The sequence below is a fragment of the Leptodactylus fuscus genome, chromosome 6 (genome assembly GCF_031893055.1).
Source record: "Leptodactylus fuscus isolate aLepFus1 chromosome 6, aLepFus1.hap2, whole genome shotgun sequence".
Lineage (NCBI taxonomy): Eukaryota > Metazoa > Chordata > Amphibia > Anura > Leptodactylidae > Leptodactylus > Leptodactylus fuscus.
Window position 1 is genome coordinate 141,778,607 of NC_134270.1, and position 23,336 is coordinate 141,801,942.

The following is a 23,336-nucleotide window of genomic DNA, read 5'->3' on the forward strand; positions in this document are numbered from 1 at the left end:
CATTGGCGTTGTAAAACTCCAGGTGCATACCTTAATGTCTAGCGTTGAGCGAGTAGTATTCGATTGAATACCTCGCCGGCATAGGAATACGTGTAATCCGCCGAACACCAAGGAGTTAAACACTTTGAATATTCAATGCATTTAACCACTTGGTGTTGAAGCCGATTACACGCCTTCCTATGCCGGCGAGGTATTTGATCGAATAATAATCGCTCAACACTACTTACGTCTGTTATCATGAGACCCAGGTTAAAAAAAAATAAAAAAAAATTGGGTTTTATATACAGTATATATCTCACACACATATATATGTCATGGTAATGTGCCCTTGTATCGGATGGTCTTCTGAACTATTCAATACAGTAAAACAATCAGAACCGTGGGCAGATCTCATCAGAGGGGAACTCTTTTGGCCTCTTTTCTTATAATAGGAGCCAATGGGATGGTGGATGCGGTGTGAAAAGACCCTGAAATGGAAATCATTATACCAGTGTGAACAACGTCTAAGCAGAATCTTGGGTGAATGGCTGTAACAAGTGCAGGACAGATGTCCACCATATTACATAACAAGAATTAGCCGCTAGTGATGGGAAATCTCCTTCATTTTGGACATTAGTCCCATATGATCTTGCTCACTTAGTTCATTATTCCTCTGGCTCTGGACACTGCTGAGAACACAGATCTACAATGTTAGGGTGCATTCACACTGAGTAAACGCTAGCTTATTCTGAACGTAAAACACGTTCAGAATAAGCGGCGTCTAAAGCAGCTCCATTCATTTCTATGGGAGCGGGGATACGAGCGCTCCCCATAGAAATGAATGGGCTGCTTCTTTCACTCCGTGCAGTCCCATTGAAGTGAATGGGGAGTGCCGGCGTATACGGCAAGCTCTGCTCATGCCAGAGCGTACACGCCGGCACTCCCCATTCACTTCAATGGGATTGCACGGAGTGAAAGAAGCAGCCCATTCATTTCTATGGGGAGCGCTCGTATCCCCGCTCCCATAGAAATGAATGGAGCTGCTTTAGACGCCGCTTATTCTGAACGTGTTTTGCGTTCAGAATAAGCTAGCGTTTACTCAGTGTGAATTCACCCTTATAGTCACTACTAGTTCCTGATATGGGTTACAGTTCTGTTAATTTGATCAGATGGACTTCATGGGGGGTTATTTATCATGAGCTCCCTATATATTTCCCGTTCCTTTTCAATCCACTTCTAACTTTGCCTCAAAAACCTGCGGCAAAATCTGCAACAAAAAAAGCTGCGTTTCTGCAACATGGGGCCTCAGCCTGAAAAGGATCTCCATTTAGTCCATACCCCTGTTTCCACAACACAAAAGTGGCGAGAGCAGCATAACATAGAAAAAAACAAGGCGCAATTGCTTCAGAAATAATGTACATGACAGAAATTTACAACAACAAAAGGCACAAGTAACTTAATAAATGTGTCCCAATAGGTCTGATCATTATTAAAGGGGTTGTGTCCTTATAGACACTTACCCCCTAACCACAGGACACGTTTCCAATTGCTAGGGGCTTGAACGTGTTCCATTGACTTCTATGTAATCTGTAATCTCTGGCAACACCTGCAGCCCCATAGAAAGACATGGAAATGTACGGATGCTCCATTCACAAAGATGTTTAGCGGGACTTTCTGAACACTGAGGGACCTGCCGTTCAGGCCCCCAACAATTGGACACTTATCCCCTATCCATAATGGTACAATCCTTTAATAGCAGTGTCACACTGAGCTCTGCAATGTTAATAACGTCAGCCTTATAACCTGGAATTATTGTCTAGCAGTTTGGTGACCCAGAAGAGTAAACCATGAGATTGTAATAAGAACAAGATACCTGGTGGAGCATTGTGATCTACAGTACAGCCTATAGCGTGCGGCGCTCAGCTCTGTTCTATAGGGAATGTATCATGTGACTGGTGAACTAACCGAACTAGGAACAAAGCACAGCAGTGACACCTATGGTAGCTTATGGTACTGATTCTGGTGCAGACTTGGTAGATGGTGATCACAATGAACAGGTGAGTTGGATGAAGCTACACACACTCACACATGAGATTTTCGGCTTTGCTTTTCCACAAAAAAGCAAATAGTAGGGTCCATTCACATGGAGGAAAATGGAGAGGAATTTCAGCGCTGAAAAAAAAAGCCTCCCATTGACTTCAGCTAGCAGAAAAAGGAACCCATTGCAGTCAATGGCAGGCTTTTTTTCGGCACTGAAATTCCTCAGTATTTTCCTCCGTGTGAATGGAGCCGTAATGTGTCAGTGAGTGAGTCCGCCGCAGCTGCTGCTCTTCATATCTGCTTTGTTCCTGATAAACTAATCTTTCTCAAGAATATGAACTAGAAGACTTACGGTAGTTCACGGTGAAGATCCGTTCATTTTGAGATAACAGTTCACAGACTATCTATCGCTATTAGGCTCCATTCAGATCACTGTTTATACATCTGTACCGAAAGCCAAAAAAATATTGCCACGTGTTGTATATTGAGCCCTGCGCCCTTCTGATAAGCCCCACCCTTCTATTGGAAAGTGTCCAAAACACTTTAAATTGTATACCAGTTTTTGGTGCCAATAACACCAGATATGTGACACATTTGCGTTAGGGTAAGTTCACACTGGGTTTTTTGGACTGGACGGGTCCATAATACGGGTAGCTGCGACTAGATGCCGATGCAGTACATACAGTGCCCCGGCATCCAGCCCCGCACTCCGCTCCGGATTAAGTCCAAATGAATGAGCCTAGACGGGAGGAGGGGGTGTCTTCAGGCAGATGGCGCCAGACAAATCCGCCTGAAAGAATGAAGATCTCGCTTTTTTTTTCCGGCTCGGATACGGCGTCAAAATCCTGACCAAAAACCCCCTTGTGAACTCACCCTTAGTTTATCTGTACCACTGAGAAACCACTCTAAGGCTCCATTCCCACGGAGTATCGCGTCGCGCATTCAGACACGTATACACGTGTCAGAGTGTGAGCCCACATTGAAATGAATGGGAGGCTTTTGAACCCTTTATTTTCTATGTGTAGCACCCGTAAGCCGGCACACATTGAAGTGAATGGGATCTGTTTTGAGCGCTCACACTCTGATACGTGTCTGAATGTGCGGCGCGTTACTCTGTGGGAACGGAGCCTAAGGCTAAGTTCACACCAGCACTTGAACTCCGTTCAGAGTCTCCACAGGTGACCACTTTTCAAGTGGGTTAGCCTTTCATTTTTCGGCTTCCCAAGCAGACCCGAAGAATGGAAAACCGAACAGTAGTGTGAGCCTAGCGTGACCGATCATGATGCCAGTGTGATCGCAGCCTGACATATGTACCCCCTTTTGTATAGTAGCATGAGCCATGAGGTATAACAGGGGTAGCTTACAAACCATCCACAATTCTGCAGGAGATGCACAGTATTACATGGCTACCATTACAAGGGATTTAATGGAGTTTTCATGCTGGATTCCACAGGACAGATCACAATCCGCTGTTCTAGCAGCCTCCAGGCACTGATGCAGGATGCTACTATTCAACAGGAGTGACACTGTAATTCTCAGACACCACCGCTATACAATGGACGGGGCTGCGGCACTGCTCCTGTGACTTAAAGGGGTTATCCAACTTCCAAAAATGATCTGCAAATACATCCAAAGCAGTGCAAAATCCTCACTGTTCCCTTGTGCACTCTTTGCTTAACTTTATTTTACTTGCTGCTCCTTGTATCACTATTATTTACATGCAATGAACATGTGGACAAAACTACATGCCCCATGGTTCATAGGCCTGCTCCCATGCCCCCCTGCATAAACCACAGGTAATAAATTACAGTACTCCCACATTCAAGGTCACAGTGCTGCTGAGACCTTTTGTTTGCTGGTGGCATTGCTCACAGGGAGGGGTAGTGAGCTCGGCAAACAAAATGTCACAGCTTATCTGTCAATAAATCAGGTAAGCGGTGCTAATTTTAAATAGGACGGTATATATTAGGAAGTGTATGTGAGCAACCTGCCCATGCTCTCCATACACAACCGCGCCAGCTACAGAACAGCTACCAGCACAGCTGATCTGTGTGAGGTCCGGAGGTCAAACCCCCAAGGCCCACATACATGGATCCTATCCTGTGGAAAACTCCATTTGGCCCCCTAACAGTTAATTAAATTGCAAAAACCCTTCTGAAAATGTCACTTTTTGTTGAAGAATTGGAATTTATGGCTCAAATAAATCTCCCTGGCGCCTTCTGTACAACATCTTACCCTTCTATACACTCCCACTTTTATAACGTTTTACATTTTATTTCAATGTTTCTTGATCAGACCTCGGATGTTGTGGGTACATTTTTATTACTTTTTGTTTTTGAGAGGTGAGATGATCAGAAAACATCAAATCCGAATTTTAAGGTTTATGGCGCCTATCACGTAAAACTAAATAACTTACTAATTTTATTTTAGGGGTTGTTAGGGATGTGGAGACAATAATTTTGCAGGTTTTTTTCCCATTAATTAGGGGGAAGAAAAAGTCTATTTTTACCACATCCTATAAGGGGTTAAATGCCAAGTATGCTCCTGATTTATAAAAAGAGGGGGGTGGGGTAATATTACCAAAATATTACCAAAGAGATCATCTGAAGTCACAGGGACAGTGGAATAAAAAAACTTCCTTCACTCCCTGTATTCTGGTTAAGGTGGAGCTGCGAGTATACGCCCCTTCGCTTTAACCGGTGATATCTCATAATCAATGTAGGCTACAGACATAATGTTATTTTAAAGCCAAGATTCTTGGCCCCCACATTTCCAGAGATAGGGCCATCTAAAGGGACTGCCATTGCTGCAGACTCCCTGCACGAACCCTGCTAGGAGTAAACTGTAATGTACTTTGTCCAAAGCCGAGCAGGGTTCATGCAGAAATGTGGAGGGGTTACAGGAGTTCTGCTGTTATGGACACTTATTTATTATCTACAGGACAGGGGGATAAGTGTCCGATCGCTGGGGGCCAAACAGTCAGGTGATCAGGAGGATGGGACCAAAAGTCGCCCTAGTCCCGTGATGGCGAATCTATGGCACACGTGCCAGAGGTGGCACTCGGAACCCTCTCTATGGGCACCCATCTATGGAATAGACTACACTGTGAGGGGGGCCACTGTGCAGCAGATTATACTGTGTGGGACCCACTGTGGAGCAAATTGTACTGTGTATAAGCCACAGATTATACTGTGTGGGGGGCCATTAAGGAGCAAATTGTACTGTGTGGGGGTCACTTTGAAGCAGATTATACTGTGTGGGGCCCACTGTGGAGCAAATTGTACCATGTATAGGCCACAGATTATATTGTGTGGGGGTCACTGTGGAGCAAATTGTATTGTATTATAGTTTAATTGTTTTATAGCAGACAAGTGATTACAGACCGTCTGTAATTGTCCATAATTGTGGCTCCGCACAGTGTAAAAGTTAAATTGTCATGTTGTCACTCTGTGATAAATTAGTGGGTTTTGGGTTGAAGTTTGGGCACTCGGTCTCTAAAAGATTCGCCATCACTGCCCTAGTCTTACATGCGAATGGGTCTTGTGTGAGCGGCGCTCCATTCGCTTCTATGGGACTGCAGGCACTGTTTTGGCAATCCCATAGAAGCGAAAGGAGCATCGCTCACACAAGACCCATTCGCAAGTGGACCGACTGTGGATAGGGGAAAAGTGTCCATAACTGGACGGCCCCTCTAAGGCTCCATGCACATGAGCGCAGTAGAATATAAATATACGACATGCAGATGACTTGTGTATACAGTGTGTATTTTCTATGGACCTGCTCCATCATCGGTCCCACAAGCCCAGCCCTAATCCATATTTAATAGGATCATGTGCCGGGGCCATAGAGATGAATGGTTCCCTATACTATCCATTATCACACAGAACGGAGGAGAAATAATAACTATACATGTCCATCACTCAGTCTTCATATATGGAGCTCCCCTTTAAGAGTCACTGGCCGCTCACACCCCCTTCACTGTGTCACCATCTGCCCAATGAAATGGCCTTCTACAGCTAAACATCCATCATAGCTCGGAGCGCGGGTTTATTCGCCATTTCTCAGTCAGGGACACATTGATACATGAGCCTCATTACTACGTGCACCTCCATAGAGACTGAGACCACTCCTCCATACACACAGCCGTATATAGCACTGCGTATGTACTAGCTGCAGTCTAGCGGACATTGTACAGCAGCCTGAGGGGGCCATAGTGGAAAGACCGACACAAACCGGCCATGTCTGACAGGTAAACAAGCGGCTCTCCCGCTCTCTTGTCTAGGGCTCCGTGTCGTGCCTCTGCCCATAGCCCGCACTGGCCGCCCTGCTATTAGACACTTTATTATTGATTCAGATTTATTCTTATATTATTATATATTCTTATTATAAGTCGCTTCGCTCTCGTTTTGGCGCGCTCGTTACAAGCGCCTTTTTCTCCCTCTCGTGCTCGCGCCTCTGCAGCGCGCTCCCCGGGCGGTGACAAGATGGCGCTGGGAGCTGCGCTGGCGGCTCAAGGGGTTGCAGTTATTTTGCGCGGTTATTGGGGCGCGCTGGGAGCGCAGGCTGAGCTCAGCGGCTGCTCGGGTTTTTGCGGCGCCTGACGGTTCGGGTGTCAGAGCGTGGGACGCCCCGGGAGCCTCACCTGGGGCCGAGGCAATCTCCGTCACTGACTCCTGTCCGTTCACTGCTATCCCGCCTCCGCCTCTCCCTCCCCGCCGGGGCCGCCATCTTGTATTCCAGCCACGGCCCTGCCCAGTGCGCATGCTCGGCCCACAGAGCTAAGCGGCTGATTCTTGCCGCCATGTTAGTTGTGGCAAAGAGCTGCACGATACTGTGTGGATGTAAAAGTCGTGTGTATATTGATGTATAAATGTAGAATAAAGGTTTAATAGTTGTGGTTTTTAATAAAATGAAATAACTCACATATGTCATGTTGTAATATTGCCTGTTTGTACACAATTCACCCTATTTATTTTTTTTGTGGGGGGGAGGGGGGTTACTTAGTTATGTTCTGTTTACATCTGGGTCTTGGTGTCTCGTCTGGTCCATCAGAGGCCCGCAGACCCCATTGACTATAAGGGCCTGTGCACACTGAGCTAACGTGAATGCATTTTCCATAATACATGTGTATAGAATACACGTGTAAAAATAACACTCCCATTGACTTCAATGAAATTTTTGACGTGTAAAAAAGGCGTCAAAAAAAGGTTTTTGCTGTCCGCTTGAAAAATCGGACACTTAAGAACAGACACGGACTGTAAAAGAACGCACATGATGTCCCATTAAATCAATGCAATATGTAACGGACACAGCTAGTGTCCGATGCGAATGTCCGTGCAAGATTTTTCGCATTGGACACTAGCCGTCGGACACCGACGGTAGTGTGAACGCCCCCTTATACTTGGACAACCCATTTAGGCTAAGGACCCCACATTGTGGCCAAAAAGACCCACTGTTTTATAGCAACAGCAAAGTGAATTTAAATTCTGGCTACTCCCATTCACATATGGGGGGAGGGGAGCTGTGTTTTAAAAACGCAAATGTTTTTGAAAAATGCAGCATGTCCCTTTTGTTTTACCTATAGATTTAATAAGGGAAATAAAAATGCTGAGAAAAGCTAGGTAAAAATGCAATAAAAATCACTGGTAAAAAAACCCAAAACACTGTTTTGCTATGTGAGGCCTCACGTTGCACTAAGGACTTGTTCACACTGGGGCAGGTGGGGCGGATTTTGCCACCGGGAGTGACGCGGGGAGCTGCGTCACTCTCGGGTCAAGTCCTGCCTACCATGACTGTCACGGCTTCCCCCTCCGGAGTCGGCTCAAATGAATGGGCTGACACCAGAGGTTGCTGCTGCCAGGCTTCCGCCTGAAGAAAGGGCAGCTCGCTTCTTTTTTCCACTATCAGCAACATGCCAATAGTGGAAAAAAGAACGCTAGTGGTCTCCATAGACCACCATTGTATGGAGGCAGATTTTGAGGTGAAATCCGCTGTCAAAATCCGCCTCCTTGCCCCCGTGTGAACTAGACCTAAAACAGCTTTTTTTGTTGCAGATTTTGCAAATCATTTTTTGTTTTTTTTAAATATATATTTCTCATTTCTTTTGCAGGCTTTCTTGGCGTTAGCTCAAAAAATCGCAACAAAATCTGAAACAAAAAAAATTGCAACATGGGGTTTTAGCTTTAAAGGGCTTTTCCAGGCTGAAAATAAATTAGCAAGGGCAGGAAATTGTTCGTATTAAAAAAATATAACCTATAAGGGGACTATTCAGATGGCGAAAAACAAAGAAATTAAGATAGACGTCCACATCAGATGTTGCTTTATTTTGCGACTCTCCAGCTCCCAGTCGCAGGATTTTCATCTTTCAGTCAGTGACCAGACCCAAAAGAATAGGATTGTGCAACAGTTTCAATGGCAAAATTGATCACAAAGCTTATTATCAATGTCCTGACTCAATTCCTGCAGAGTTTGGCCCTGATTTTGAAGGAGAGTCCACCTCAAAATCGGTGCCAAATGCCTATGTGTGAACATAACCTTATTTTTCCTTCTTTCCTCCTGTCGTTGCAGAATTCTGCTTGGTAAATCTCACCCATTGGGTATAAAGGATCTGGCCAGCAGTCTATAGTCCCACCTTCTAGTTCCCGGCTTGGGGTTGTTTTGAAAGAATTTGCAATAGTTTCTATGCCAGTCAGACCAGACATACAATGTAGTAGAGTTTTCTTTGAGCATGTAACATGACCAAACGGAGGAGGAGTGGGCCAAATTGGGGGCCTGGCTTTGAGAGCACCCACAAAAAGACTTGTGCGTACTGGAGTCATGGCAGCAAAAGTAGTCTTTATTCACGCAGAAGTAGGGTTGAGCGATCGTGTTTTTTTAGGTGGGATCGAGATTGGTACTATTTCCCACAATGCTTTGCTTAGCCTTCACACTGAGTATGTGCTCCGCTCATTCTGAGCAGTGTATACTCAGTGTGAAGGCTCTGCTGCGGTTCCATAGGAATGAATGGAAGCAGCCAGCACACAGCCTTATCCCCCTGCGCGCCGGCTGCGTCCATTCATTCTAATGGGAGACTAAACTAACATGGCTGGTCTGCAGTGCCTGGTTTGACGTCTCCCCTCCCAGTACCCGCCCACATTCTTCTAACCTGGGAGGCAGGAGACAGCGAGGCGAGAAGAGCAGCGTGGAGCGGCAGCGAGGCGAAGAAGAACATCGGCACCGGAGCAGCCATCTCTGCAGGTAAGTGGACACCAGGGGGGGACTAAGTAGCTAGAGGATTAAAAAAAATCCTCTGGCTACTTAGTGATTCACTACACAGCGTGGATTCTAACAATTGTTAGATTCCATGCTGTATAGTGAATAGGATTGCTTTTAAAATCCGATCTCCGATTAATAAAAAAAATCCCATTGACTTGCATTGGGATCGGAATTGGGATCGGGTTCGAATGAAAAATTATCGGAAATCGGATTTTAAAATCGATCCTGTAAAGTCAAGATCGGCTCAACCCTACTCAGAAGCAACTGTCTTGGTGGTTACAACACTCTTCCACAAAAGTGTGGCGGTTACAGGTTCTTACTATGTGAGCACACACTTAACCATAGTGGCTTACATTTACGGCAGCAGACAGGCGGTTTCTCATCAGTTCCTCTTCATACTCCCATTTGCGACAATCTACACTCAGCAGCCCACATGGATCAAACTTTTGTTTTTTGTGACCAACTCTTCAGGCTACTTACTATAGTATATTAACTCATTCCCGCACTCCCATACACATGTGAAGTGGGCCAGTCCTATAGGTTTTCCTAGTCTACATAACCAGCCTCTCTGCTATTTAGAGTGCTGGTTATAGAACCCTCAAAGCAAGGTCATGTGACTCAATGGTCCTATACTATATAACAGGTACAACGGCATTGATGCAGTTTGACCACTAGGTGGCAGCATAATAATGGACATACTGTATATACATGTTCAGGCTCACATTAGGTTCTGTGCTTGGTTTTAGACCTGTGAAGAGATTTTCCAGGCAAATAATATTGACATGCTGTTCTTAGGAGAGGTCATCAATATTAAGATTGGTGGAGGTCTGACAGTTTGGAGTCCTGCAGTTCCGCTATATAAAGAACATAACCAGAAGCTGATCGCCCTGTGCCCTATGTGGAAGCTCTGCTGGGCTACTGCAGCTCAGCTCCTATGGAAATAAATAGGAGCCGATCAATAGTTTACTACACAGAACATTTGCTGTTTATTTCCCATGCTGTCTGTTGCAAAGAGTCTTTGCAATGTAATCACAGCTTTACCCAATAGGAGTAATTGGGATGAGGCAGTAATAATATTGCATGGCTGCAATGAAATAGAGAGTGGGATATAAACAGTGAAGGAGTCACAGAACTCGCATGAGAACTGCTAGCCCTTAAAACTGCTGATCAGCACAAGTCCTGGGCTGAGGGTAGGTCAAAAATGAAGGGGAAAACATATTTAAACATATAAATAAGCTTTCTGGTAGCCACAGCATAGGGATTAACTTGCTGATCGGCGTCAACAAGCTGCTCTTAGACCTCTCTTCTCCGCACATATTGCCCCTTCATGTGGTTTTAGCCCTAAGGCAGCAGGAGAGCAGTTAGCACCAACAAAGATTAAATGGGTTACCTGGTTTTTCTAAGGATAGGCCACCAATATTAGAAACAGATAACCCCTTTAACAGCAGAGATGCAGAGAACTACTACTAAATTAGGGTGCATTCACACTACGGAACGCCAGCGTGTATCAGAGCCGTACACGCCGGTGTTACAGCAGGGCTGCCGGACACTTCCCATTCATTTCTATGGGAGCCGGCATGCGAGCATTCCCCATAGAAATGAGTGGACTGCTTTTTTCCATTCATTTCTATGGGGAGCGCTCGCATGCCGGCTCCCATAGAAATGAATGGGAAGTGTCCGGCAGCCCTGCTGTAACGCCGGCGTGTACGGCTGTGATACACGCTGGCGTTCCGTAGTGTGAATGCACCCTTAGGCCTAGTTCACACAGAGTTTTTTGGTCAGGGTTTTGAGGCCGTAAACGCCTCAAAACCCGGACCAAAAAGACGGCTCCCATTGAAATCAATGGGAGCTGCACAGGAGCTTTTTCCGGGAGCCGTTTCTTCCGGCTCCCGGAAAAAAGAAGCGAGGTGTTCATTCTTCGGCCGAGTCGCCTCTCAAGTCAGCCTGAAGACACACCCTCTTCCGGACTCGGCCCATTCATTGAGCCGGAGGCGGGTGCGCAGCTGGAAGCCGGTGCCGTGCACCGGCTTTCAGTTCCACAACACGTTTTATGGATCGGAACCTGAGGCAGCCTCCGCCTCAGGTTCCGATCCAAAAAACTCTGTGTGAACTAGCCCTCAGGGTGCATTCACACTACATTTCCTGAAGCTTATTCTGAACGTAAATCACGTTCAGAAAAAGCGGCGTATAAAGCAGCTCCATTCATTTCTATGGGAGCCGGCATACGAGCACTCCCCATAGAAATGAATGGGCTGCTTCTTTCACTGCGAGCAGTCCCATTGAAGTGAATGGAAAGTGCCGGCGTGTACGGCTCGGCATGAGCAGAGCTTGCTGTATTTCTCGTCATAGGTGACCATACGTTGACTGAATGCAAGTAGGACATGGGGGGAGGCTCCTGCTGCAGCCAGTTATCTCACAGACACAGGATGGTAAGGAGGGTGATATAGCTGATCTGTTCTCAATTGCATTCTCAGTTCCCTACAAAGGTATATGATGGGGCTATGGCCAGTGCTCCGTGCAGGTCAATTGTCTGAAATGACTTTGTATGCTGAACATTATGTTTCACTGGAAATAAAGGATCTTGTATAAAATCCTGAAAGCATCCCCAGATCCATCTTCACCAGTTATACGGTAGGTACTATGTATTATTGTAAGCAGTGTTCTTCAAGTGAGTGTAGGTGCATTGTGCTTTATATTGCTCCATCTGACACCTGGTATTGCACATAGTGATGTTAATACAGATACATACCACGAAAAACTATTTCATGACCCTCATGACGCACAGCTCCAATGTCACTTCCAGAGGTAGTTTGGAAACCCGATGAAACATGGGAAGGGAAATTTTAACCCATTGGGTTTGGTTGGTCTGCTTTGTAGCTGAGCTGTTATTACTCCAGGTTTACAGTAAAAACAAATTTCCCGAACTGTGACAACATGTGACATCCTACGACAGTCCTGCAGCACAATAGGGAGGAATTATTAAGAATGGTGTTTCTTACACCAGTCTTCATCCACTCCCCTAGTGCAAGATTCGGCCTCCTAATAAATCTGGTGCATCTTGGTAGGTCCTGTGGGCCAGAAATGAAATCTACACCAGGCCCCTTCCAGTTTGTCACCCCTGCCATTAGTAATAGTAAATCTGATGGGCCGACTCATCCACACCCCAGCCTGCTTTGATCCCCCAATCTGCTTACTGTCTTAACAAGTGGCAAGGGGTCGAGAAAGGTACAAAGTGGCACATCTTTGACGCAAATTGGGGTTCTGTTCTGACATAGTATGGTAAATTACACTCAATAAGCGTACGATCCATACTACTACTGTTGGCCTATGCATATTGCATGGCTGTGTGCTTGATCTTATGCATCTGCTTGCAAACCGTGTGGCTGAAACCAGGGAACTAAATAACTGGAAGGGTGTCCCCATATCACTGGCTATATAGTGTATGTCTACCTGCTCTCAATATGGCTGGCGACCCTCATTAACCCCGATGCTTGACCCATTTCTTTTTCATTTATCTTCACATCTGTGTTCGGTATTCTATTCGGGAGGTTCGCTTGGGGAACTCCCAAATGGAAACCTATACGCATTAAAAAACGTTCAAGCAGCACTTTTCTCTTCGCTTCCCCTGGATCAACACTGTAGGGATTGTAGGGTTATAGGTTGGACTTGATGGACTAATGTCTTTATCCAACCTCATCTACTATGTAACTATGCTTGTTTTGTGTGGAAACCACATGGACCCCATTATAGTCTATGGGGTCTGTGTGGTTTCTTAGCTAACCACTTTTTAATGCTTATAGGTTTCCATTCGGGGGGTCCCTAAGTGAACTCCCCAAACGGGATACCGAACGCAGATGTGAACCGGACCTTAGTATAATACTACCATAGTTGCGAAACCTCTTTCTAGTCTGCCTTTTACGACCAACTACAAAATCAAGGAAACTATTGGTAATAAATATTAATAAACTCGGTTTCACCATTAGACCTGAGTTACAATTCCGGTTCCTGATACCATTTATGTCTTCATGTTTTGGTGACGCTGAATATCCATCTGTTCTATACATTAGGTAGCGCCATGTGAATGTGGATAAAGGTGATTCGGGGTCTTCCGCTGTTAGTAATGTACCGATTGAGCGATTAGTCTCAGATTAGCAGATCTGTGCGCTTTGCATTCAGGTGGCGTCTGCACACAGAGAGCTTTCATGTTCTCCGTACAATGGGACATTGTGCAGGCAAATATAGCAGCCAAAAGCCAGTCATTCCCCATCTCACTGTGCTGTGCCGGATTTTTATTAGGAGATTTAAGTTTTAACAAAAATGTCTCAAGAACCAGGACTTAACCCAGGAAATCTCTTATTAAACCTGATGTATAAAAACATCTCCTTCTACGATATCTAATAGTCTAGGTATGGGTGGTCAGTACCAAAGTGATGGCCATATTATGCTGCTACTAATACAATAATGGGTGCTATTATAGAGTGCACAATGTCCTCAGTCTATGCAGCCACTGAGTACCAGATGTCCAGATTCTCAGACATGAGTGGGGATTCTCCAGAGGACACCTGCGGAGACTGCAAGTCACTCTTTCCGGAGTGAAGTTTGATCGTGTTACTAGTCAACAGCTTCTTCCTAGAATGTATGGGCTCCTATAAGGGGGTTGATCTGATAGAGGGAGTGACAGTCCTGTCCAGACTGTCCTTATCCGCTCAATATGTGATAATTGCTTAGGCTGGAACCTACAACAATCACCAGATTGAGTGTCCCCTGACTCCCAAGAACGGGGGCCATGCTACTACACACTGCGCTTCATTCATATCGATGGGACTGCTGGAGATAGCCAAGCATTCAATTGCTCCTGTCGCTGTCTTGGTGTTGGGGGGATGAATTAGATGGAATCTGTGGCAGTGTCCATTAATAAAATAAGATTCAGTATGTTACAGCAGCATGGATAGTACAGTAATATTACAAGAAAAAACACATTCAAGCTCAGAATAGCACATAGAAAAGTTAATAGGAGTCATAGTAACTAAAAAAGAAACACTCAGGATCATTTAGTTCTCTGTGCGGAGTGATCTTCACTTGGTCTGATGTAGATTATACAGCCTGACCGCGGTTGGGAGGAAGGATCTCCAATAGCTCCTTCTCACACTTGGGGTGAAGCCGTCAGTCACTGACAGTACTGCGCAGTGCTATCATGGTCTCTCTCTGGGATGGGAATTGTTCTCCCGCATGGAGGTCACCACGGACAGTATCCTTCTGTCACCCACCACCTGTACTGGGTCCAAGGGGCCACCCAGGACAGAGCTGGCCCTTCTAACCAGCCTGCCAAGTCTATTTCTGTCCCTGACTGATATGCTACTCCCCCCAGCAGGCTACTCCGAAGAAGATGGCTGATGCTACTACAGAATGTGATGTGTATTTGGACACTTCCCTTTCTTGTTCCATTCTGTGACTCGCCACTTTCTGCGAATATGGAGGGAGTGTGGAGGGAGTTTTCTGTTATGAGTTATATAGGAAATCTATGCAAGTTCCTGACTTACTTACTTACATTCTAGTACAGAAGCTTGAGCTTCTTCATAGTTCAGGCGCTCCTCTCGCTGTATACCTGCAGCCTCCTGCTCTGTATACTCACTGACTGCTCTGATTAGATATATCTGTCCATTCCAGATTTTGTTACTTTTTTGAGTGCATATCTGAGGTCCGGTTCACATCTGCACTTGGGTTTCCTCTCGAGGAGTCCACTTGGGGACCCCCCAAATGGAAACCTTATCTACATAAAAAATCTGTTACCTTAGGAAAGAGTCAGACTAGTAAGAGGTTTCGCTAACATTGTGGTACGATAATAAGGCTTGGGTCACATCTGCGCTCGGTATTCCATTCGGGAAGTCCGCTTAAGGACCCCTTCCCGAACAGAAACCTATACGCATTAAGTGGTTAGCTAAGAAACCACACAGACCATATAGACTATAATGAGATCCGTGTGGTTTCTGCTTGGTTTCCACAGGAAAAGTGCTACTTGCAGGACTTTTCTCCACATTTTTCATGCGGAGAGGGAACGGAATGACTCAATCGCAAATGTGAACTGCGTCTGAATCTGATTTTGTATTTTTTGATGTACAAATAAATGAATTTTTATAAAGAAATAAATAAACATGGCAATAAGCAGATTTTCAATGTCTAATTGAGAGGGGTTTTTTTAAATAATTTTCTGAAACACTGATCACATGTATATATAAAGAATCCATTATTGTGTCTCCAAATGACAATATGATATAGAATTAGGTCATATACTGGAAAATGTCTTCTGTTAATCTGAAGCGTACACATATGTGGTGACGTTACTACGTTGCGTCTGCAAAATGACATACCTGCCCCTTGTAGTAGCAATAGGTTTATTGCAGAGTGTAAGTTTTTCCGAAGAGGAAGGACTTCAAAGATTTGGAAGGATTTTAAGAATACTACGCCTTCCTGTAAAAACTGTACTTCATTCATTCCAGTTATGACTTTGTGTTGGATACAAATTTCTCCAGAATGCCGAAAGAATCAGTGGAATTAGCAAAATCCTCTTAATACCTCAAGAATTCCAGCAATCCTGCCGATACGTGGCCGCAGGACCGAGACAGCAAGATCTGCAAGGTACTTGTTACTGAAGGCAGAAAACAGAGTAAACACAACATTGCACATATATACCAGCAAAGGAGCTAGTGCAGCCCAATATATATATATATATATATATATATATATATGTATAACCGCCCCCTTCTGTATATTCCCAGTGGCTATGCATAAAAGTCACGTCCTGACACCTGCAGGACAATGCATTCACACACACTCTCTAGTTACATATCGCATAAGAACGTTCCTTTTTCAGTGTTCTGCCCTGCCACACTCAACATGGCCGCCTTCTCCAACCTTCTTATATGACATCAGAAATTGCTCTAGTTGCTCATTGGCTGAATGAGGTTTATTCCTATTGGCTGATTTTGGAAAACAAACAAGAGCCTCCTCCTCGTTGCTGATTGGCTGACGGATAAACCATAGCAACACTAATTAGGCTGTGGGAGAGGGATGGAGGAAAGTGAAAGAGTGCCTGTGTGAACTGTGTGCAGACTGTATTCAGGCTCAATGCGCTGCTTTCCTTTTCACGTGAATTCTTATGACGCCATAGCTGCCTGGGAATGTTCACGGAAAGCAATGCCTCGCCACTAATGGATTATTCGCCTGCAATACCCTGCACCTTGTGTTTACCAATAGTTGTACTTGGTTTTATTACAGACCCTGTTACTATAGGCATCTATAATAAAGATATACTGCATAATACATCTCCTAATCCTCCAATCACAAGGGTGGATCTGTGCGATCATTGCTATGCTTTATGTACATTTATATATAGCAGCAACGTATTCCACAGTGTTTACAAACATTGTCAGTCACGGTCCCATATAGGGCTCACAATCTACAGTCCCTATCAGTATGACTTTGGTTTACTAATCCATTTCCCATATATATACTATGGGTCGTACTGTTTCTCATTGAGGAAACACAGAAATGTCTGGAAACTTATTACTCAGGCAATGCTCAATGGCAAAAATATTAAAATGAGCTTATACCAGCAAAACCAGTTATCTATCTAAAAATATGTTCTAATATCTATAATATAATCTTAATTAATACTGTAATCCTCATTTGGATCTGTACGCTTCAGTGATTCCCAACCTTATTACCATGCGAGAAACCCTAAAAAATGTTTTGGAAATTCCAGCTCCCTCCAGGGCAGCCACAAGACAACACAGTGCTATAGTCAAGGGACCAGGCTATGCAGTCAGCTGTCATCGATCTCCAAGGAATCACCACATGGGGCTCACAGAGTTCCATTTTTTTGTAGGAGACGTCACCAGAACCCAGCATATCAGCCCAGCCCCGCAGATAGATAGTTTGGGGCTACCTGAATGCTTTTTTCCCTTGAGAATCGCTGGCACTGTTGCCCGAAGTTTCGCTGTGAAGCAATGAGGGTGTTATCACAAACCTCTTTGGAGCAACAGCAACGCTCTCATTGCTCCAAGTAACTCTCAAGAGTCCCCTTGCTGATTTTTCCTGGAGTAATGACACAACATACATGTAGATTTGACTGCACATCTCTGACTTTACTATATTAGGTTTTAGTGAGTGGCTGCAGCAGTCATGTGTGCATGTACAACATGTCTTCACTGAAGCACAAGTCAACAAGACCACTAGGAGCTTTTGGGTGGATCAACTCCTGTTTCAGCTGTGTGCTAGTTCAGGTTTTTCCTGGATGGCACACTGACCCATTCATTTCTGTTGGCCCGTGCAAATGACCGTGTATTACATCCGTGGGCCACCCATGCCGTTCAGTCATGGCCAGCAGCACACACAAAGTGGTGTACCAGGGGCCTAAAGGGGTTTTCCGGCCCCAAATCGGTTTTTCATACTGATGACCTATCCATAGGTTAAAGCAACAGTATGTGATCTATGGGGGTTGAAACTCGGATCTTTCACAGATCAGTTGTTGCTACAGTCACCAAGTTGCTATTGGACTGGCAGTACATGCAGCGCAGTGAATATTCAGGTGATAGAAGTGGCTCTGCAGTTCCCCAGAACCACCACTATATCGCAAATGGGGCTGCTGCGTTGCTCCTATTACTTAAGTAGGAGAGCCTCTGCATGCTCCAAGTCCATTTGCCATTTCTGGAACCCGCAGGCTGCTGCAATAGCTGATCTGTTAAAGGTGCTCTATCAGCAAAATTATGCTGATAGAGCCCCACATATGCGTGAATAGCCTTTAAAAAGGCTATTCAGGCACCGCTAAAGTTATATTAAACTACCCCCCCCCCCCATTTTAAAATAAAACACTAAAAAAAGAATATGTTAATCTTATCTATCGTGCACGCTGGGCGGGCATTCAGGATCCGACGTCATCTTCAGCCATGCCTCCTCTTCCAGCGATGTCCTCGGGTCCCGTCTTCCTCTGGCGCTTGCGAATTGCCATTGATAAAAAAAATGGCGCGGGTGCAAGTGCAGTAGCATGCTGCTACTACCACTGCTACTGCGCATGCACCCACGCCATGTTTTATCAATGGCAGTTCGCCTCCGCCGGAGGAAGACGAGACCCAAGGACATCACTATAGGCTATTCACGCATATGTGTGGCTCTATCAGCATAATTTTGCTGATAGAGCCCCTTTAAGGGTTTGTGTGTCAGACCTTGACAGATCACATACTGATGACCTATCCTATGACGAGATCATCAGTATAAAAATCAATTTGGAAAAAAACCTTTAAATAGAGAACCATTCATCTAAAGTGCCGCCGTGTATTACTACACTGATACCCCCAAAACTCAAGAACATTCAATAATCAAGAACAAAATATATAATGCTTTATTCACCCCAAAATTCTTAGTATTTGGTTAACAAAACATAAGCTAGATGACCGTATTGACCTCTGTTATTAATACAACCCCCACACTCCCGGAAGTCTTACTACTGCCCTTCCCACGATCCTGAGACATGGGTTTAATTCAGGGCATTGACTGCAGGTCAGGCGAGGATGTAATGCCATGAATACTGAATACTGCCACATGGCATTAAATTGCAGAACTCACTATGTAGCCCTAGACGTAGACATCTTAGTAATATCACATGATACATTGTGGTTACATAGTCATAAACATCAACTCTAAAGCCTATTAATGGAACAGAGAGGATGAAAGCGACTGAAATTCTCAATTCCCTATGTGATAGAATTACTATAGTTTACTAAAGCTGCCCATATACAATCTTATACAGTACGGCAGGGCCACACAGTGTCTTGGATGGAGTCGGCTGCTGTGATCTAGCCTGTGGCAAGGATATATCTGACTACCTGCACGTGACCACTGAGGCCAGCGATTGGCTGTAGCAGCTACATGGGAGGGGGTGTATCACATCATTGCTGTGGGGTCACTGAGGCTTAGGACAGGTGAGTATGCATTATTATTTTATTGTAACCCCTTGCTTGAACTTTACTAATTTTGGTCCAAGGGACAGTAAACCCCTTTACTTTATTTTCTTCTTCCGTCAGACACATGACATAAGAAAGCTTCCATCCTGTTTTTAACATTGGGGTGAATGCAGATCGACCCCTGACAGAGAGGGCACCATCTGTGTCTGTTATTTAATGTCCGTTGCTCTCATCCTATGACAGATAAGTGTAAAGGACATTGAATAACAGTGGTGTGAACTTCACCTAATAATGATATATTAGAAAGATGTTAGATTTACTGATGCAATAGCCACTGTGATGCAGCTCCACTATAATGCCTTATGGACATTGGCCATATTACGAGTCTGTTTAACTGGAGCCACAATAGAGGACTCATAGAAGCCCATTGTTCTTAGGGCATGTTCACATGGAGGAATTTAAAATTCTGGCCTAAATCTGCCTTCCATTGTTTTCACTAAGGGAGCGTTCACACTACCGTCGGTGTCCGACATGTAGTGTCCGCTCCTAGTGTCCGCTCAAAATCTGTCACGGACACTAGGAGCGGACACTAAATGTGTCCGTGACACCTGTCATTCACTTTAATGGGCATCGGGTGCGTTCTTTTGCACTCCGTGCCCGTCCTTCCCTGTCCGCAAGAGAAGATGTCCGACTTCTCAAGCGGACAGAGGAACCCTGCATGCAGGGTTTTTCTGTCCGCTTGAGAAGTCGGACATCTTCTCTTGCGGACAGGAAAGGACGGGCACGGAGTGCAAAAGAACGCACCCGATGCCCATTAAAGTGAATGACAGGTGTCACGGACACATCTAGTGTCCGCTCCTAGTGTCCGTGACAGATTTTGAGCGGACACTACATGTCGGACACCGACGGTAGTGTGAACGCCCCCTAAGAGGCAATGGTGGATGAGGTTTCTCTTCAGGATGATGAAAAAAGAAGAATCCTGCTTGATCTTGCCACAGATTCCTCATCAGTGCAAGACACTCTGCTGACCAGTCTCAAGGTGTCTGAGGCTGAACAAGTAAACCCACAGCAGAAAAACTAAGCACAGGACTGGAAAGTGGAGAGGAATCTAAAGTGCCGCAACCCGGTGGTGGAGACTGGTGGATGGGAGTAGTAGTGGTGTTGGCTAGGCTGTGCACACTCCACATACACCCCAATCCCACTCCAGGGCCAGACACATTCAAGGGGGGTCCTGCAGCACTACCAGATGGTAGTGGTAGTTGTAGTATTCCCCCAGTGCACTTCTAGTTGGAGAGGGGACCTCTTCTCTCTGAGGCGGTATGATGGTGTTCAGAAGGGCTCTGATGCTAATGCAGGCACGACTCAGGAGTTCAGGTTGCAGTGAAAATCAATGTTACAAAGCTATTGCTTCTAGGAAGAACATCAACCCCATATATAGCACTGTGCAGCCTAAGACCACTTTCACATGATCAGTATTTGGTCAGTGTTTTGCAGCCAAAAGAAAATGGTATAAATCTTTCCATTATAGTCTTTGTCTATGTTGAAACCACTACGGGTTTTGGCCTACCAATATTGACAAGAATATTGCTGTGTGAATGAGGCCTAATCCTAACAAGTCCTAGTGCTCATAAACGGTAACGTGTAATAAGTGATGACGGCCAAGTTTACTGTTTATCCATTTACTAGGGGTTTTGTTTCACCTTTTATAGCCATTTGTAGTAGAAAATCTGGTTCTAGCAGGGTCAGATTATGGAGTAGCCACTGCATGCTATTCTAGAGAGTTCTATAGATTTCAGTGGAGATTGGGGGTGTAGCTATAAAGGGTGCAGTCATAGCAGTCACTACTGGGCCCTGGACCCTGAGGTGGCCCCAAAGACCCCAATATACCCCCATCCTAAATTGCACAAGGTAGATAGGGGCCCCATTAAAGATTTTGCACTGGGGCCCAGGAGGTTTAAGTTACACCTCCAGTAAAAAGGCTATGCACATGAATGGCCACTTTTCCTTTGTACGGTTCCAGTAGTATAGGCCAACATTTGCTCTATATACCCTAATCTTACTGTGATGCCTAGTGCACACAGAGTACAATATTTCCTAAAAAATTGGACATTCTGTTTAATATCACCAGGGTGACTACATCATTGCTTTGCATGTTATAGGGACAGATTTGGAAATGTGATCTGTCACATGCTTTTCTAGCAAATATGGGTCGTCTCATTCTTGTGCATATGTCAGCTTTTCCAGAAATGAAAGATAAGGCCAATTCAGAGAAAGTCATTTTTGGTATATCGAGGTTACTAAGGTTGAAAACAATTTCCTACTTGTCCTCAAAGACCTTTAGATTGTATGTAGAAAGTACTGTGCCTCTTGAAGGTGTACGGATGTGTCTTAGGATAGTTGTTGGACTGCGATATGGATCCATTCTACAAATGTTGGCCAAACAGGAATCTGTAGTCCATATGTCATACAGTTGTCATAGGGATATAAAACATGTCCATTGATTTCTATATAAATCAGTCATATAGAAAGATGGCCATATAGAAATACATGAAAACCCTTTGGTTTAATGGAGCCATAGTCAAACAGAAACTTAAAGTGTATCTCCAATGGTAAAATAACTTTCCATAAATGAATAGTACAGGTGAATATAAGAAACTTTGTAATATATCTTTATTAAAGAAACATGTTTCCTTTTCCACTTGTCGGTTACTTTTTATACAGATGTCTATGGAGAGGGAGGGGAGGAGGAGTTACTGGAAAAATACACAAATAACTGCAACTGCTAAACTATGCTACCCTGTGAGATCTTTTGACACTGATGTATCTGTAGGATAAATCTCTAGAACTGCACAGAATGAGACAATACATCACTTAACAGTCTCCTCGCCCCCTTCCCTCTCCATAGACTTCTGTATGTGATATAGATTCCATACAAATAAGCAACCCCTTTAATGATATGTTTTACAGCATAGTCCTGGCCATAGGCAGCAGAAAACTGGGGCAAATTCATCGAGAACTATGGGAGAGACATACTCTATGCAAGAAGGGGCAGTACACACGCTGTACTATTGTTAGAACCGTAGTAGATGCCATAATGGTCAGTAGTATTATCTACAGAGGTGTTATCTTCTAGTGTAATATTGTCTGTCTTGTATGTGATACAAATTAGATCACTGCTGCAAATAAAAACTCCTATTAGTAGGCTTAGTAGCCAGAGTGAAAGTCGGTGACACATTCCCTTTAATGGGTTCATCCGCCATTCATCAAATGCGTATTTGTTAACCAAATTAGACATTTGGATAACAAATGAGATCCTGCTGAGGCTCTCCATGACTCTATATGTATTATTGTAGCTCCCATGGTGCAGCTCTGTCGCCTGTGTTTGTTACTCCTTTGTGAGCAGTGTGTGCGGCTCCTGTGGTTTGTAGGTTTGTATGAATGTCTTGATGTTGTGTTTTTTCCTGCTCCAGTCTCTATTACAAGATGCTGCCTCAGGGTCTGTTCCATGTCCAGCTGTGTGGTCTGTGGGAAGGAGGAGGGGCTGGTGGATGTGTATGGATGTGCTGTGTATATAAAGGCTGTGCAGGCAGCGTCCTGGGCTAGTACCAGTGCAGGAACCGCGCCGTCTACATAACCCAAGTCAGCGCAGGGGTAGGTGAGTGTGCACAGGGTGCTATGCTGGGGTCTTCATCAAGCTGGGGATAGCCTGGACTGAATAGATGGATGTTCTCTCTCTTATCTACTAACACTTCTAGTTGGCCATGGCTCCTACTGTAGCCTTTCCACAATCACTCACCTTCAATCTCTAGATGCAGAAAAGCTAAATAAAACTAATATAGGACGTGGAGGGTCTATAAATCTAAAGCTGAACCTACATAGAAAAACCTAATGCCCTGACATTTTATATAGAGCACTCTTGTGCATTCCTATAGCGAAACCTTTCCAAAAGACCCCCTCTTTGAGAAGACCACCCCTTATCCAGGTCACATTTCCTATGACAAATTTCCAAGTCCTCGATCTATTGGGATAAGGGTTCACATCTGTGCCGTTTAATCCGTTTGAGAGCAAAAGATCGGAATAAAGAATAAAAGGACAGATCTGTCT

General features: G+C 44.7%; 2 protein-coding genes across 2 annotated transcripts in view; one reads left to right on the forward strand and one right to left on the reverse strand.

Annotated features, from left to right (window-relative positions):
* PCIF1 (phosphorylated CTD interacting factor 1) overlaps positions 1-6,766 on the reverse strand; it is a 37,383-nt gene extending 30,617 nt beyond the window's left edge. Inside the window, exon 1 of the mRNA XM_075277358.1 lies at positions 6,662-6,766. The gene's annotated coding sequence lies outside the window, so the exon portion shown is untranslated. The remainder of the gene's footprint in view (positions 1-6,661) is intronic.
* Positions 6,767-22,771: 16,005 nt separating this feature from the next.
* The window catches only part of PLTP (phospholipid transfer protein), a 30,007-nt gene continuing 29,442 nt past the window's right edge, over positions 22,772-23,336 (forward strand). The window contains exon 1 of the mRNA XM_075277389.1: positions 22,772-22,887. The gene's annotated coding sequence lies outside the window, so the exon portion shown is untranslated. The remainder of the gene's footprint in view (positions 22,888-23,336) is intronic.